Raw genomic sequence first — 18961 nt, 5'->3', positions numbered from 1 at the left:
GCACACTGATGCGGGGGCAGAACTACTCCACTGACAGCATCTTCCACTGGGAGTCACCCATAGCACAGGGCAATGTAAGAGCATCAGCTGTCAGTGTGTTAATAATTATGCCAGTCCAGCATCGTCCAGCAGGGGTCACTGTGAGGGCTGGGGTAGAAGCAGTGCCTGTAAGGGGAGCTAAAAACCTCCCTACTGAGTCGTTCTAGTGATTCAAAACAAAATTGCAGCACAGCACAGGCTAACACCCGCTCTTCAGTAGCATTTTCCTAAATTAAACAATAAACAAGAAGCTGTTTCAGATTTTCCTTACGCTGCAGTTCCTCATTAATCCCCACCGTAAACACAAAGGAAAAAAACAATTAACCTAAAAGAGATGCTTTCTGTTTAAAGAAACAAATTGATACTAAAGCTAGAGTCAGAAGAATGGAGTCCAGGCAAATGTTTCTCAGAAGCAATAAGGATTAGACCACAGGGCCTGGCAAGGAAAGAACAGCTGCCGGGCCTGGCTAGGTTCTCATGCCAAGAATATCCAGGAATCTCTAAAGCTCTTGGGCTACCACCCATCTCACAAGCCAAGTGGCTAATAGAATAAAGCTGGCCCCTGTGTGAACTCATTTCTTCCCAGTGCTGGGAGCAGGGGGGAGTCTCCCAAAGGAGAACAGCTCGCCAGTAAGTCCCCAGGTCTCCTGATCTAAACCTCGGATTGTAGCCAAGGAATCAGTTTTAATCCAAAGACAGTCAAGTGTTCCTTGGGGCTTTCCCTCTGCTCTCAGGAAAACAGAGATCTGAACCAGCTCACGAGCCCAGAGGCTCTCAGATACTATGGTGATTGGCACAGCATAAGACCCTGTCTAGAATAGGACAGAGTGCTTCCTGCTCTCCCTCGGCCCAAGCAGGGGAGGGGAAAGGAAGCGGTTCCCTCAGAAGTATAGGAATGGAAGTAGTGGGGGTCATTGGGTAACAAGCCGAAGCACTGTGCTCCCTTCCCAAGGGTGGCTGGGAATACTTTGTGCTGGGGGGACTGGGGAAGGCTTAAAACCCCCAAGCATATCCAGCTGTTACAATTAATGACATACATTTTGGAAGCGATATTAAATCTTGTAATTCAGGCCTGGATCTCTATTAGAGATCAGGGTGAGACCACGGTGGGGCAGCAGATTATCCCACAGCTGCTAGTGTGGGGTTCTTACATCTTCCTCTGCGGCATTGGGGTGCTGGCCCCATCACAGACATGCCCCAGAGCTATGCGGAGCTCAGGGCTGAATCAGTCTGGCAATGCCCCCAATGACTGGCTTCAGAAGGGAGGCACTGGAATGTCCTTCTCTCTGACACTGAAATAGCATTCATGGTGGAAGCACTGTTAAAGCAGTGAGGGGACCCACAGCCCTCTCCGGCTGGCCCTTTCCCAGAAAATCTGGGGAATAAGTGTCAGCATGTGGCCTCAAATAGGCAGCGGGGCCCCATCAAGGAAGGGCCTGTAGTACCAGAGGGAAGGAGAGCTGCTAGGCATACCCTGAGAGAGGAGTCATCTTGCTTGATCCTGTCAGAGGCTTGGAGGCCCCAAGATGCCTCCATTTGCAGGCCTGTCACCAAGGGCTTGCTTGATGAGCTAATGTGACTGAAGAGCATCGGGGCAGCCAGTTGCACCATGGGGGGCACTGGAGAGAAGAATGGGGGGGCAGGGGGAATGTGTCCCTCAAACTTTTACTCTTCTGTTGATGTTCCCCGATCACTGTGGAAGCAGAACGCACGTACCAACCCCCGGGCCTCACCACTTGCCTTTGACAGCATCATGCCTGGCACACTGCGGGTTGCTGGAGAAGGTGAGCTACAGCAACTGAGACTGCTGAGATCTTTGTATCCTCAGTGTTTGAAATGGCAGCAGGACCTAGTGGGTACAGCACTGGACTGGGATTTAGGAGACCTGCGTTTCATTCCTATGCCTGCCACTGACTTCCTAAGGGAACTTGGATAAGTCGCTTTCACTCTGTGCCTCTGTTTCCCCTCCCATTGCCCTTTGTCTGTCTTGTGTATTTAGCTGGCAAGTGCTTAGTGGGCAGGAATGTCTATTATGATGTGCATATACAGTGCCTAGCACAATGGGAACCGCCCTGCAGTATGGTAACACAAATTACATGACACAGCGCAAGGCATTCCTGTAGTGATGGGCCTGAGCCTCAAACCCAAAGCAACTGCCTGCAGGAGTTTAGCTCCAACCCACCCGCAGGCATAACACAATGCTGGCGACTTCGGAATCACTTCTGCACTACAGAAAGGGGACACCATAAACACATCCCTGAAGGAGCCATACCAGAGGCAGCAGCTCATTCCAAAGGAGCCAGCATTTGTTTGCACAGACACAAGCAAGCGCGTTGGTAATTGGCAATGATGGAGAAGGAAACAGGACAATTTAATGGGAGGGTTGTAAAATATTATATCCATTTAGAAGTTTCTCCCAGCGTGGCAAGGGCTCTCCAAGTCAGGGCTGCTCATAAAGCCAAGGGGATGGCAACAGAGGCACTCAGCATGGTGCCCCAGCCATGAAATCGACAAATACATCATTTTTTTTTTTATCAGTAAGAGGAGGAATCCTTACCCTACCTCACCCTGCACAAATATATTATTTATAGTTATTTCATTGCTGGAGGACGGGAACTCATACAGCCTCTCACCACAAAGGCTCCCCAAGCACTTTATAAAGGCTCATCCCTCCAAGGCCTGAATCGCAGGTGCCTCTGAAAGACAGTGTCCCCCTTCACAGTGGGGCACAGTAGCTGTTTAAATGTATGATCTGTTCCCAGTTGAAATCAATGGGAGCATTGTCATTGACTTTACTAGGAGCAGACTTCCAGTGTGTACATCACTATTAAACCATAGGGAGACAACGCAAAGGAATGCAAAGGAAACAACAGGAGGAGTTTTCTGGAGGCAGAATGCAATTACTCAAGTTGGAATTTCGCCAGGAGACTGGGACCAACACCCTTGTGCTTGTGATAAGCACCATGGGATGATGTTTTAATGAGAAATGGTCATCTGAGGGCTTTACATCTCAGCTGGCAAGTTCTCTTTCTCCTCACCACAACTACCTCCCATACATTGTACTGAGCTCATTAATTACAGGACCACAGTTCAGGCAGTCACTCAGACAATCCCATTTCCATTAACTGCTAAGGGATAACCTCTTGAAACTAAAAGAAGGATGAACCACACCTAGATCCAAACAAAAGGAAGCATTTCTTCACACAACTCACCGTCAACTGGTGGAACACTTTGACAGAGGCTGTTGTGAAGGCCAAAACTATAACAGGGTTAAAAAAAACAACTAGATAAGGTCAGGGAGGATAGGACCATCAATGGCTATTAGCCAGGATGGGTAGGGATGCAAAACCATGCTCTGAAGCGTCCCAAGCCTCTGTTTGCTAGAAGCTGAGAATGGGCAATGGGATGGATCACTTGATGATCACCTGTTCCATTCATTCCCTCTGAAGCACCTGGAATTGGCCACAGTCGGAAGACAGGATACTGGGCTAGATGGACCATTGGTCTCACCCAGTATGGCCATTGTTAGCAGGAGCGGTGCCAGAGTTTCTGGCGCCCTAGGCAGAATTCGGGGGGCAGCATTTTGTGCATTCCCCACGGGGCGTGCGGGAGCTTCTGATTCCACTCCCACCGCGCCGCCGAAGAAGGACCCTCTGCCAAAATGCCGCAGGCAATAGTGGCAGTCATTGAGCTGCTCAATTGCCTGCCGCTGTTTTCTGCGGCACGTCGGCAGAAGATCCTTCTTTGGCGGTGCAACGGAACTGGAACCGGAAGCTCCCGTGCACCCCGTGGGGAGCGCACAAAATGCCGCCCCCCGAATCCCGGCGCCCTAGGCAACTGCCTAGGGTCGCCTAATGGAAGCGCCAGCCCTGGTTGTTAGGCATGAAACCACAGATCCATGAATCTGGTGGCAGTTCAAAATTCAAACCCAAATCCAGTCTGAAATTTCACAAGTAGTGCCTGGACCCTTAATGGGGCCCAAACCAAAGTGCTAGATCTAAAGATACCCTGCAGACTTTAGGGGGTTTGAGACCTAGATCCAAGTGTTGTAGTGTTGGCCCCTACCTACTTTAAATGAGCATTTTACTCTGCTTAGATTCAAATACAACCCTGCATGTGACTAGCAGCTTCCTGTGACCCAGTCAGAGCAGGGCTGACCTTAGACCAATTGGGCCTGATTCTGATCCCACACAAGCATACCTCAGGAATGACTCTGTAGGACTGCAGGCCTGGCCCCCCAGCCCAGCAGGGGCTGACACCATTCCCTGAGCCTGGATGATTTTTCTCAGGGCTCAGTGTATTATTCAACCACAAACTCACTATTCCTCTAGCCAAAGTAGGATATGGGGCCTTTCCCTTTGCATCTCTTCCTCTGCTTCACTTGTTTCCCGCAGCTTTCTTCCAGATGAGCTTCCATCTGGAATAGGGACTACCTGACCCCTTCCCAACTGAGTCTGATAATCAAACAGGGCTGCCTGGCCCCAGGTCCTTTGGCCCTTAAAGGAGCAGAGTCCTCAGTTACAGATGCCATTGCGGTTACTGGAGTTAGGCCCAGGTCCTCAAAGGCGTTCAGGTGCCTAACTCCCATGGGAGTTAGGCGCCTGAATGCCTTTGAGGATCAGGCCTTGCCCCACAATTGAGTGACACCAGTGTCCTCTTGGCATCGGGATCCAGATTCGGGATCCAGGATCCTCCTGGCATCAGGACCCAGCGTTCTATCCATTAGCAATGCCTGCTTGGAAACAGGGAAGATTTATTCAGACCACCTGCAGGGGGCTCTCCCTTCCATGACCTGACCCAGGCTGACATTATTAAGGCCCCCTTTGCTGTCTGTTCCAGCTCAGCCTGGTTCCAGCTTGGCAGAAGTGGGGATGTGAACAGCATATGTCTGCCCGTCTCCAAGAATAGGCTTACAGATTGGAGGCATCTCCGCCACTCCACCCCCTCTCACAAACATATGGTCTGCATATGTCAGCCGCAGCTGAGGAGGCTAGCAGTGACTTCCCGAAGGTGTCCTTTGCTACTGATGCTAATATGCCAGCTTGGTCTGCTTCCTCCCGTTCCTGCTGTCCAGTAAATCTCCTGCATTCCCCCAAAGCACCAGCTAGCACTGGCCACTGCTCAGCAGCAGGCTATCAGACATGATGGAGCAGGAGAGTGATCTGGCATAACAAACCCTAGTCCTTCCTCTCTTGCCTTTCCTTCATCAGCCCTGATGCTTCTCCATTCCAGCCTCCCTTTGCCTCTCTGAGCCCCATGATCTCCTTCGCCCTCAGAACATGGCCCCACCCCACTGTCACCTTTCCCCTCTCATTCTCCCTGTACTGCAAACAACTCATTTCTTGTTATTACTGGGGAAGGACTCAGGCCTCAGAACTGGGACCTGGATTCCAACCGTCCGAGACCATCTTGTGAAGTCAGGCCTGGATCAGGGATTGGGTTCAGAACACCCCCAATGCTCTGTGGTTCGTGGATCAGGGGGCCTCAGGTCCCTCTCTTGTGAGTAACACTTTGCCTTGTCGTTCTTCAGCTAAATGGAAACTCAGCTCCCTCCTTTGTCCCCTTAGCCCTGATAGCACCAAAGGGTCAGTAGCTCTTTTCTGGGGAGGGGGGATTGGGAGACAGAGAGAGAAAAACAGAGTTATGATTCTCACTCTTCCTCTAGAGCTGCATAAGGCCAGCACAGGTGGAAAATGATGGGGGTGGGTGTATAAGGCAAGAGGATGGCAGCAAGACCAATACTTTGTTGACTGTTGCAGTGCTGGTCTCTGTCAAGGGCCAGGCAGTCCTGGATCAAGGCTGACCATGCTGCAGTTCTACCAGAAACGATGAAGCCCAGTCATGTGTTCCTGAGGTAGGGGTAAGGTATAAGACTGGGGGCTCTATGACAAATGTGGTGCCCTGGATCAACTAATCCATTCAGTTCCCCACTTCACTCTGCCACTGTGCCACAGCCACACTAATGAATTCATTCAGCGTAACCCTTTAATCTCTCTCACAGCCAATCACATTCTGGTCTGATAAAAGGTGCATGTTTAATCATTCCACTCCGTAGGTCCAATCTGGAGCAGCACCTCACTGAGACCCTTTTTGCTTCCTGAGCCACGTATTGCAATGTTATTAAAAATAAGGAAGGCTTTGAAGTTCACACGATTTAAATGTGCCTTAGAATAGGGAATCAAAGGGCAAGCTCAGCACAGCTCTGACTAGCATTTCTGAGCACTTGGACGTCACGTTTCTTTCCTTCTGGCCACCTGAGGGTCCAATGTCAATACTGCTTTAACAGCCAGAGGAATGCCTTTACTAATATTTAAGCAAGCCTTTAATGCATAGAGAATGCAGGTGGCATTTCTGATTGTCATGCCAATGTCAAAGCAGGCTGGGACTGGTTTACAGTCTCTGACGTCGGCTTCCCCTCAGAACCCCCAGAGTCACAAACGCTGACACTTCCCAGCAATTCTGAACTGCAGACACTGTCCAGTGCCCGCATCATAAATCAGCGTAGCAATGCTGACATCAACGGAGCCAGACTGATTTGCACAAGCTGAGGATCTGGCCCTCAGTTCTTATTCAGTGGTGCAAATAGCTTATTTTGTGATTTATTAAGCCCGTGGTTGATTAACTTTGCCCACAAGGGATGAGGATAAGCTATTGGATTTGCAGATATTTTAAGGCCTGAAGTTGTAATTTTTGTCAAAAGCCCTTATGGCCCAATCCAAAGCTCACTGGCAGATGCTTTTTTATCTGGAATATAAATCAAATCAAAATAAATTCACATCACAAACAATTTCAAAACCCAGCAATTTCAAAACATTAGTGCGGCCTCCGTCTTTTTTTGTCTAGTGCAAGTCACAACAGCATGACATTTACATTCCAACCTCACAATCCGATGCTGACAACTCAGGGTTGTCATAAACAGATAGCTAAGGGTTAATGTTCTTTTACCTGTAAAGGCTTAACAAAGGGAACCAAACACCTGACCAGAGGACCAATCAGAAAACAAGATTTTTCAAATGTCAAGGGAGGGAAATTTTTGGGTGAGTGTTCTTTGTCTTGGTTCAGTGGCCCTCTCGGCTCTGAGAGTGATCTCTCTATCTCCAGGCTTTCTAATCTTCTGTTTCCAAGTTGTAAGTACAAGGATAGTAAGACAATAGGTTTATATATTTTTTTTTTTTGTATTTACATGTGTGTAGTTGCTGGAATGTTTTAAATTGTATTCTTTTTGGATAAGGCTGTTTATTCATTTTTTCTTTTAAGCAATTGACCCTGTATATTGTCACCTTGATACAGAGACCATTTTTATGTTTTTTTCTTTATTTTTATATAAAGCTTTCTTTTTAAGACCTGTTTGAGTTTTTTCACTGGTTAAGACTAAGGAACAAAGGGAGAGGGAAAATCTCTTTGTGTTAGATTTACTAAGCCTGACTTTGCATACTCTCTGGGTGAGGGGAGAGAGAGATTTGATCTCTCGGTACTTGTGTTTCAAGGACTTGAAGCCGGGAATATCCTAGAGTACCCAGGGCGGGGAAATCTGGGAGGAGGTAAAGAGGGGGAAGGGAAGTGGGTTATTTCCCTTTGTGGTGAGACTCAGGGCATCTGAGTCTTGGGGTCCCCCAGGGAAGGTTTTGGGGAGACCAGAGTGAGCCAGACACTGAAATTTTCTGGCTGGTGGCAGCGATATCAGATCCAAGCTGGTAATTAAGTTTGGAGGTTTCATGCTAGCTTCTCATGTTCTGAACTCTTAAGGTTCAGATCTGAGTAGGAAAGTTCTGACATGAGTGGCAGCGGTGTGGACAGATAAGAATCTAGAAGCCAGTAGGAATATTATTTTCTTTTTCTCTGCTAGGGCTTTTAAGCAGAGAGAAAGGGTTTGGTTTTAAAAGGAGCCAGAGAGAAATTTTTTTGCTGTTCTCTCGTTGCAGTTTGGCTTGCATATTAAGCAAGGAACTATTAAGGTTGACAATGGGGCTTTTGTTAAACTATAGCACTCCGATTGAGAGTCAAGTACCCAGCACAACACACATGCAAATAAAGTGGTTTTTCTGGTTTACTTTACATTTAAAAGATTAGCTAGAGGAAGAAAAAAAAAGGCCCTGTTGCTAGGCAAACCCCAGGAAACAACAGAGAGCCAGCAGTTCAAACAATAAACACCAGAGGGCACCCCAACACAAGAAAACAGGAACCATGACTTCCAAGGCAAAAATGGAGGCAGAGAGACAAATCAAAGAAGCAGACCACAGGACAAATGGGAAAAAGAGGTGGAGCTGAAAGAAAGGGAAGAAAACATCAAACTGGCAGTCCATAAAAGAGAACAAGAAGCCAAAGATGCAGCCCACCAACGAGAACTGGAAAAACAACAAAAACAGAGTGAAGAGAGGGAAAAAGAGAGAAAGCATGAAATGGACTTGGCGCGGGCCAGGCAGGATGCTCCAGCCAATCCTAACAACCCTGCGCCAATGATTGTTCCACATCACAAGAAATTTCCCACCTACAAGGCAAGTGATGACACTGAGACCTTCTTAGAAAATTTTGAAAGGACCTGTCTTGGGTACAGCATCCCTGAAGACCAGTACATGGTAGAGCTGAGGTCACAGCTCAGTGGACCCTTAGCAGAGGTGGCGGCTGAAATGCCAAAGGACAGAATGAACGATTATAAACTGTTTCAAACCAAGGCCAGATTCAGAATGGGGATAACCCCAGATCATGCCCGTCGGCGTTTCAGAACCCAAAAGTGGAAACCAGATGTGTCATTTCCCAGACACGCCTACTACGTTGGGAAAAATTATGAGGCCTGGATATCAGGAACTAATGTTAAATCCTTGGACGAACTCCACCTCCTCATAAAAATGGAGCAGTTCTTGGATGGTGTTCCTGAGGACATAACACGGTACATACAAGATGGAAAACCCAAAAATCTCACCGAGGTGGGGGAGATTGGAGCCAAATGAATGGAAGTGGCAGAAAGCTACTGTCAAGGGGAATGAATACCCCAAGAGGCACACCAACAATAAACCCTACAACCGAGGGCAACCCAAGACCCCTCCTACAACCCAAGGAAAGCCACAGACACCCTATTCTTCCACCTCACCAGTCTCCAGTAACTCACCTCGACCCAGTGACTAGTCAGCTGGAAGATGCTTCAAGTGTAATGAACTGGGACATATCAAGACCAACTGCCCAAAGAACCCCAACTGAGTGCAGTTCATTACACCACCATCACACCAAAGATCCCCAGGCCCAGATGCCTCTCAAATACCCTTGGAGCGAAGGGAAAATTTGAGAATGGGCGGAAAGAAGGTTACTGCGTGGAGAGACATGAGGGCACAAGTGTCAGCTATCCACCAATCCTTCGTCGACCCCAAATTCATCAACCCAAGGACCAAGTGACAATTTACCCCTTCATGTCACAAGCTGTAGACTTGCCTATAGCTGAACTGCCTGTCCAGTACAAAGGCTGGTCAGGAAGGTGGACTTTTGCAGTCTATGACAATTATTCCATCCCCATGCTACTGGGGGAAGATTTGGCCAACCAAGTGAAGCGGGCCAAGAGAGTGGGAATGGTTACACGTAGCCAAACCAGGCAAGCTTCCAGACCTATTCCTGTTCCTGAGCCATCCACAGGAAACCCGTCTGTGCTACCAGAGACCCAGACAGAGGTAGTGGACCCGGATTCCCTGCCAACAACGGAAACAGCCACAGCACCTCCAGTCCCAGGCCCGGAACTGGAACAGCCCCCAAAACCAGCACCAGCGCCAGCAATCGCAACCACATCTTCAACCTCACCGCCAGAAGGCGCCAGCGAGCCAGAACTGGCAGAAGCAACAGACAACCATACCTGAAGAGGCTCAGCCAGAGCCTGAAATACCCTCAGGTGCACCACCGGAGAGCGGTTCACCAGCAACAGAAACAACCCCATCACCTACATCGCTTCCAGAGGGACCAAGCCCAAGTTCACAGTCTGAGGAAGAACTGGTGTCCCCAGCCACAAGGGAACAGTTCCAGACTGAGCAGGAAGCGGATGACAGCCTTCAAAAAGCTTGGGCGGTGGCACGGAGCACCCCACCGCCTCTCAGCTCTGCTCACCGATCCTGGTTTGTGATAGACCAAGGACTTTTATACAAGGAAATTCTTTCTGGTGGACACCGGGAAGAATGACAGCCGCAAAAACAGTTGGTGGTTCCAACAATGTACCGGGGAAAGCTCTTATGCTTAGCCCATGATCATCCCAGTGGACATGCTGGGGTGAACAGAACCAAAGCAGACTGGGGAAGTCCTTCCACTGGGAGGGGATGGGCAAAGACGTTGCCAAGTATGTCCGGTCTTGTGAGGTATGCCAAAGAGTGGGAAAGCCCCAAGACCAGGTCAAGGCCCCTCTCCAACACCCTCCATAATTGAGGTCCCATTTCAGCGAGTAGCTGTGGATATTCTGGGTCCTTTTCCAAGAGGGACACCCAGAGGGAAGCAGTACGTACTGACTTTCGTGGACTTTGCTACCCGATGGCCGGAAGCAGTAGCTCTAGGCAACACCAGGGCTAAAGCTGTGTGCCAAGCCCTAACTGACATTTTTGCCAGGGTAGGTTGGCCCTCCGACATCCTTACAGATTCAGGATCTAATTTCCTGGCAGGGACCATGAAAGAACTGTGGGAAACTCATGGGGTGATTGACAAGGGTGTAACATTCCCAGGGCAGGAAAGGCAGTGCCAGTGTGTTGTGACACAACATCACATATCACAACAAGTTATTCTGGGACCCTCTGACCTCCTGAAAGGATGTGAAATCATCCCAGCTGACCTGGGACAATCCTGGAGGTGTTAGGATGGCTGGCAGCTCTTGCTGGGTTGTTGCTCTTTTATTCCCAAATACCCTCATTGGACACCCTTTGAGAGATCAGTCTCTTTCCCTTTCTCCTTCTCAAATCTCACTCCTCTTCTTGCAGCATCTGCACTCAGGGTACCCGTCAAAGCTGGCCTCCCAAGTCACTAGGCTTTGGTCTAAGAGCTTGATTCTTTGACCCAATGAGGCAATTTCTCTTGGCTATGGGTACAAAACTGTCCAACATATGTCATAGTGGAGCAGTTGCCTTGAGTAAAACCAGCAACAAATTGCCAGTAGTTAATATTTAGGGTAGGGGAAATTTAGGAAGATGGAGGGGAAAGATGGTCTGCTCCAGGCTCCTATGCATGGGAATTTCACCCTTCTTCCTCAGCATGCTGTTCCAAACAGCCCCATTTGGTCCTGAAGATTGTTACTCACCAGTCTACCCTAATCCTCACTCCCAGCTGCCCCTTTTAACAACCAAAGCACATCAGGTAGTCCACTCGCATACTTCTCCTGAAGGCATTTCCCTGGGGAGCAGAAGAAAACTCTGCTATGCCTTCTCTCAAGCATCGTGGGCCAGATATTGAGGCCACACAAATCAGCCTCTTTCCATCAACAGCAATGGATTGCTAAGTGTTAATGGGATGGGAATAGCCCCAGGGTGAAAGGAAAATACAGCTCTTACGGGTATGGATCCCATTCTGTTCCCCCCACCCCCCAAGAAGCCCCTAATCCCGTGGTTCAGACCGCAGGGTGAACAGCTAAGTTTAAACTGTTCTCATGCAGGCAGCAGGCTACCTGGAGAGGCTTCTCCCTCAGCCAGTCCCCCTGCTCCCTGCTCCGAGCTAGAGGGGAGCTGCTGTAGCCCCTGCTGAACGGGAGGGTCGGGGGGATGCGGAGCCTAGCTGCGTCAGGCCGCGCGGCTGGAGGAGGAGAGGGAGAGAAACAGCAAACAAATGTGACAGTGAGTTTTCCCTTTCCAAGCTTTTTTTATTAGCTTTGAGTTTGAACTTTTTGGTTATGCAGCCAAAAAGAAGTGAAAGTAAGCCACTACTCAGTGCTCCACTTATTTGCTGGTACACTACTCCACCTTTTCTTACCGGTACTCCGTACCGGCTTACTTTCACCTCTGATTTATAGCCCAGACGACTTGAGGGGTCCCACAGACTAGGGGGTCAGGTCTTCCCAAGGCAGTTGCCTCTCACTGGAACCACGGAACTCTCAGCCTCAAGTGCAAAGGTCACTTGTGTGGGAAGCACAGCTTCCTCCACGACTGACCTGTGAACCTGGAACAGGTCAGGATGACCATTCACCTCAGTGCCTTGAGAACATTCTGCAAAACCCGCCTTGCCCCAGCCTGCCCATAGCAACACTATGTTAGAAATAAAGCACTGCAAAGTAGACAAAGGCCAGTCCACAGAGCCTGGAAAGAGAAATAGACCTTTACATGTATGTTATAATTTTGGGATGTGCACAGATACCATGTTCATGGGATTGTCCTATTAAAACAGACTGCTCTATTGTATATTTTATTAGGTCAAATTAAGAGAATGTCATATCAATTCAATTTCAGTTTTACTCCATCTCTATAGAAAACTTGTTCTGAATTGCAAAATTATGGGGTCTAAATTAGCTGTTACCACTCACGAATTTAGGGAATCATTAGGAAAGGAATAGATAAAAAGACAGAAAATATCATATTGCCTCTATGTAAATCCATGATAAACCCACATCTTGAATATTGCATGTAGATGTGGCTGCCCCATCTCAAAAATATATATATTGGAATTGGAAAAGGTTAAGAGAAGGGCAACAAAAATGGTTAGGGGTATGGAACGGCTTCCGTATGAGGAGAGGTTAATAAGACTGGGGGCTTTTCAGCTTGGAAAAGAGACAACTAAGGGGGATATGATGGAGGTCTATAAAATCATGACTGTTGTGGAGTAAGTAAATAAGAAAGTGTTATTTACTCCTTCTCATAACACAAGAACTAGGTGTCACCCAATGAAATTAATAGGCAGCAGATTTAAAACAAACAAAAGGAAGTATTTCTTCACACAATGCACAGTCAGTCTGTGGCACTCTTTATTGTGAAGGCCAAGACTATAACAGGGTTCAAAAAAGAACTAGATAAGTTCATGGAGGATAGGTCCATCAATGGCTATTAGACAAGATGGACAGGTATGGTTTCCCTAGCCCAGGGTTTCTCAAACAGGTGTCACCGCTTGTGTAGGGAAAGACCCTGGCAGGCCGGGCCAGGGTGTTTACCTGTCCTGTGTGCAGGTCTGGCCGATCGCAGCTCCCACTGGCCGCGGATTGTTGCTCTGGGCCCCTGGGAGCTGCTGGAAGCGGCCAGTGGGAGCCGCGATCGGCCGGACCTGCAGACAGGGCAAGTAAACACACCGGCTCGGCCCACCTGGGGCTTTCCCTATACAAGCGGCAACCCCTGTTTGAGAAACCCTGCCCTAGCCTTTGTTTGCCAGAAGCTGGGAATGGGTGACAGAGAATGGATCACTTGATGATTACCTGTTCTGTTCATTCCCTCTGAAGCACCTGGCATTAGCCACTGTCAGAAGACAGGGTACTGGGCTAGATGGACCTTTGGTCTGACCCAATATGGCTGTTTTTATGTTCTTATGTAAGAGAGTATCCGGGGCCAAAAGCAAAGAGTGAGGAATGGGGCCAGTGAGAAGCTTTTGGTAGGGGGAGCCTCAGAAAAGTTTATCCAAGTTTTAGATGATAATCCAAACTTTCTGGAGGCTTCTCCAAGGAAAGATCTTGGCCCAATACCCGTTGGAGTCCAGGGAGTCTTTCCATTGTCATCAACAGGCACTGGAACAGGCCACAAACCTTTAGAAATTCTCCACCACAGTTCCATGGAGAGACAAGTGTTCATACATTCCAAGAAGTAACAGTGCTGTTTTAGTGTGACTTGGTGATGGGAGAACCTCATCAAGTTCTGAGGGTCTGTGAGATGAGCCTGGCCTTTCCTCTGACCCTGGGCCTGTGCTCTGAGAGAAACATGCCAGGAGAGCACGCCGATGAAGGAAACAATCCTCACTCACAACTTGTGTTTCAAGGCTGTTTAACTCCTGTAGTTGGGCCACACAGCAGGACATGGAGGGATAAATGGACGCAGCTCACTGCTTCCCCCCAAGGTGAGGTGTAGTCTTCGTGGATCTATGCACTGTGCACTTCCACTAGCCATGCTGCCAGTACAGCCATCCATGCCCTATGCACCGCTGTACACATCACCACCTAGGAAGCCTCTCCCACAGCTTGCAGGGGAGCCTTTGTGCAGGATCTCCATGCTCTGATCTACTAGCCCAGTCAGAACCCTGCCTCTTTGGTGCAAACTCATCGGGCCCACTTATATAGGAGCCTCATGTATGTAGTTTTAAATAAATATACCATTCAGGTTTCCCCTGGGAGGGACCCACACAAGGGCCTGTTGGGCAGGTACCAGCCAGGAAAGAAACTTATCGCAGTAGAAAAGTGCTAGCCTGTTACCTTTGGGGCCCTCTTTCAGACCCTTCCATCTCCCAGATCCTAAAGCAGAGATCATAACTAACCCTCCACTCCCCCTCCAGTTTCTGTCTATTGTGACACCAAACCCAGCTTGTTTGCACTCAGCTCCTAAAAGCCAGCCGGAATAGAATCAGATACTGTCTCTTTAAATCATCTATTCCCTTCGCTGCCAGGGAAGGCCTGTGAATGAAAATACAGAGCAACATATGGCACATCTGGATGAGCAATAAACAAAGTTTTCTCCTTTTCATTAAGTTGCCACCAGACAAACTCAAGATGGGCACAGGCTGCAGAGAGACCTAATTTTGCTGTAACTGGATAACCACCTTGGGATCCCACAGTTGGAGAGTAGCTCACCAGAGGATGCTTCCAATATCTGATCAGCATCAGACCCTAGAATTCAATGAATATGCTGCAGCTGGGACACGGAGGAGAGGAGACAGATGTGTGTGTTCCAATCCTACGTTCTCAGCTGAGCTGGAGGGCCCTTTATGAGCCCAGAGTTCCTCATCTGCAGCTACTGGAATGGAGAGGATCTCTCAGTAGTCTGGGTGTGAGCCTAAATTTATGCAGCTTCTACCTAGAGAGCAAATTACATGAAAAATGCAGGGAAAGAGAGCTACTGAACACATAGTATGGCCCACTCACCAAAGAGTCTCTGGAAGATGTCTCCAGAACACCCTGTTACTGCACATAACTATCTGACCAGTGTGTCCTGCAAAATGCAGCTTCTCTAACGACAGCATGGCCAAAACTCTCTCAGGATCCAGTTCCATTCCTCAGCAACCTAGATGATCCAGCAAAAGGGAGTGTCTAGGAAGCTATGCACTTGGAAATGCCAAGCCATCTAGAAAGAGGGCATGGGTGTAAGGTTCTGCTCCTACATCCCTACCCAGAACAGAGTTCCTGCACATAGATCCCCGTTGAAAGGTGATCCATCAAATTCCAAAGCCCTCAGCCTAGGAATTACACCATATGAAGCCTTTAGCCTTTAACATGCAACTCGGTAGCAGTGATGAGGACAGCGGGGATGGAATAATCCATCTTCAGTGCCTACTTTCCTCCATAACAAAGCAAATGACCTATGCAAAATAGACAACTCCCCCCAGCCCTTTTGTCCAACACAAGTCTACCGGTGAATTTTGGATCTGTCTGATTCATGGATTTTCTGTAATCTAGTTTGAATCCTTCAAGCACATCACCTATGGAGACAGTTAACTGTTTTCAACTCTGTGCATGAAAATTATCTGTCATTTTGCACCTATCAAGATCTTTGTCCTGGTGAATTTATCCTGAGCAAACACCTGAGGGTAATGTATCCCCCATAGCACAGCTGATAAGAGAGGATGAGCAACTGTGTCATTGCATTGGTACCCTACTCGCATATAGACTCCGTGACTCTTGAGCAAAAGGAGGAAAGAACACAGTTTCTCAACAGCGTAATTGGGAAGCCTCCTTTGCAATTTGGTCCCATGGGGCAAAGACAGGAGATGCTGTGCTGGTAAAAAAACAAAAACAAAAAAAAAGAGAGAGTATGGATGACTTCTTTTGGATGGGTTTCCATAGGAGGAAAGATCGCCTCCTGCTTAAGGTGCCAGGAGTTCTGGATTTAGCTCCTATCTCCACCACAGACACTCTCTATAACCCTGAGTAAATCACTCAGTCCCCTCAGATTCCTAGCTATAAAATAGGAAGGATAGTATTCCCACACTGTGAGCTCCCTGGGGCAGGGCCTCTCTCTTCCTCTGTGAGTGTAGTGCCTGGCACAAGGCAGGTCACTGATCTCAGTAGGGGCTACCATCGTAACCATGGTGCCTTTGCTTTCAGTCCATGTGTTCCTTTGAGAATTCAAAGCCATTGAGATTCAAAGCCAAACTGTAGCCAAACCACCCTGTTTCGCCTGTTCCTGCAGTGATACCATTCCAAATGGCAACCCACCACCGTCAGCTGCCCCAGGTCACCTTGAAACTGGACCCACACCAAAACTGGGTTTGTGGGGCAGGGGAAAGAGTGGCTTTTGCAGGGGGGCGGGGGCCGGCTGTGGGGGAGAGGAGGAAAGTTGGCCTGTTTCTCAGCTGCAGGAGATCTCTCCAAACAGCTTTACTGAGCTTTTGTGAGCAGGGACTGAGGTTAACCAGTGCATCAAACCTCAAATGCCAGGATCCACTGAAGTGCTTGCAAGGTTGGATGCAAGCATCCCACACCATTGTAGTCTGGGCCTCTTGCAACAGGCTGTCCCATGGCCATGCAGTGCTGTTGGATCAGGATGCTGCAAATGCCAAGCTGTCACAGAACAATAATATTCCTCAGCCCATGCCACAAGCCTGAAGCTGTGGATTTGCTTGGGGTCTCAGCTAGTCTGATGGGACATGCCCATGCAGCAACTCTGTCCCACTCCCCACCTGCAGACCTTTACCTATCTATCCTACGTAACTGCTGTCCATGCAGGTGAAAGTTAAAATAAGTCAAGCCAGGCCTTTGATGCTCTGCAGCATTACCAGAATCCCAGCTGTATCCAGCCAGGAGACGGTTAAGAAGGAAGCTAGCAGGACTAGGAAAGAAAGGAAACCAATGTGGCTTTAAGGAGAGCCACCTCTCTCCATGGACCTAGCAATAGTTGTTTTGCCTGCTGCCTTTGGTTGTGCTGTCACGGGAACCAGAAACTAAGCAGCCAATTCTGCTCCTCGGCTGTGTGTTTACACACACACACACACCCTCCTTCCACAAACCCACCACAACAGCGAGCAAACCGAGACACACTCCCGCTGCTGAGGACTACAAGGAGCTTACAACCTCTGTCTCTCCAAATCTCCCAGCTCTCTCCCGCGCGTGGCACACAAACACACACTCACACATCCCTCCCTGGCTGGGAGTCAGACCCGCACCAGCCAAGCAATCACACCAGGTAGCCCCATCCCGGGCCTGCTAGCTCCCTGCTGCCCAGAGACTCACCCGCGGTGCCCGGCTGTCCTGCCAGGATCCCCGCTCGCGCTGGCCCCGGGGACCAGCCCCCAGGAGCAGGTGCGCCCCGCGTGTCGGTAGCTCCTGACTCGGTCTCCGCCGAAGAGCCTGGCTGGGGGATCACGGAGCCCCGGCTGGAAGGGGCAGCTCGCGGCAGCCCTGCCCCTGGCAGTGCCTGCTGGGCAGCAGCGGGACAGACGCGCCCGGATCCGAGCGACCCCGGGGCTGGGGCGAGCTCGCAGCGCCGCGGTCTGGCTCTGCGCTCCCCGGGCAGGGCGGGGAGACGCGCCCTACTGCTCCTTCCCGGCGCTGCGGGTGGAGCGCTCCCGCGGCCGCCTGGGCGAGCTCATCCCCTCCCCGAGCGCCAGGTGCCCGCCCGCCCGCTGGCTCGGGTGCCGGGGCACGTCCAGCCGCAGCCGATCTCCGCAGCGCTCCTCACGCGTCCTTCGCCTGGGCTCGCTCTGGCTCCCGCCGCCCGCTCCACGCGCCGCCCGCAGCCGCCTCACACTCCCCGCATGACATCAGAGGCTGCTGCCTTGGCGAGCTGCGCCCCAGCCCCCGGGGGGAGAGGCGGGAACGGAGCCGTTGGCCGCGGGGCGCTCTCCGAGGTTCGGGGACAAATCCTGCAGCTGAGAGGCGGTGCCAAGGCGCCTTGGCCAGCCCGGCTGCACAGAGATCGCGCCCACCCACTTCCACTCAGCACCGTCCTCTGGCGGGGGGCGGCAGGTGGCTCTGCCGCGCCCTCCCCGCTGCTCCTTGCCACAGCGGGCGCGGTTGTTCTCCCCAGCTGCGCTCTGGCGCCCTCCGCCCCTGCGGGGAGTGCTGCTGGGCGAGTCACACTTACCGGGGCTGGCTGAACTCGGGGGGCTTCCGCATTTCCTCGCTTACTAGAGGAGCCCAGGGGTAGCCACAGTCAATACACGTGTCCCTTCAGCTCTGGAGGCCTGGCCTCCAATTGGAATCGAGTCATCAGTGCCACGAGATTGAATGGTCTCAGCCAAGTCCTTATGGACGATGGGCGCCCAGCACAGAACCAACACGCACTGCTGGATGCACAGCAGCAGTCTGTTCTTTGAGGAGGCTGGGAGCCCTGGTCGCACAGGAGGGGCACATCAGAAATGAGGGGCACTGGACAGCCAGCAGGAAGCATGGGGAGAGATGGAGGAGGCTTTTCCACAAATAAGGACTGAGGGACAGTGGCAATCAGAGGTTGAATGAAAGACGGAACAGAGAAGAGGGTGTGTGGGTAAGATGGTGGGAAGGGGGTGCACACACTCTGCCTGCCCATGTCATGCTTGGCTTTACCCACTGCAACCTGTCCCTCACTACCATGAACTAGATCAACCACAAAGTGGTTTTAAAAGACTTCCCTCCTCCCAGACCCAAGCCCTTTCAGGAATCTAGGATGAACCCCTGGCCTCATTGAATCCAATGGCAAAACTCCCTTGACTTCAGTTGAGCCAGGATTTCATCCCTAGCATTTTGGAGTTCCTTATGTCTGACTGGGCTTTGGAATAGACCAAACCCATGAAGGAGCAAGACACACAAAAAGAGCAGGGCAAGGAAGTTTTACCAGCATAGAAACACTCTTTATGGTAATGCAGATGAATAACC

At 50.1% G+C, this 18961-nt stretch overlaps 1 protein-coding gene across 6 annotated transcripts in view; it reads right to left on the bottom strand.

Annotated features, from left to right (window-relative positions):
• The window catches only part of LINGO1 (leucine rich repeat and Ig domain containing 1), a 495185-nt gene extending 477743 nt beyond the window's left edge, over positions 1-17442 (bottom strand). For all 6 annotated transcript variants that reach the window (XM_050966998.1, XM_050966999.1, XM_050967000.1 and 3 more), the window contains exon 1: positions 17339-17442. The gene's annotated coding sequence lies outside the window, so the exon portion shown is untranslated. The remainder of the gene's footprint in view (positions 1-17338) is intronic.
• Between the last annotated feature and the right edge of the window lie 1519 nt (positions 17443-18961).

Source organism: Gopherus flavomarginatus, chromosome 9 (assembly GCF_025201925.1).
Source record: "Gopherus flavomarginatus isolate rGopFla2 chromosome 9, rGopFla2.mat.asm, whole genome shotgun sequence".
NCBI classification, from domain to species: domain Eukaryota; kingdom Metazoa; phylum Chordata; order Testudines; family Testudinidae; genus Gopherus; species Gopherus flavomarginatus.
This window is presented reverse-complemented; position numbering and strand designations above follow the sequence as displayed.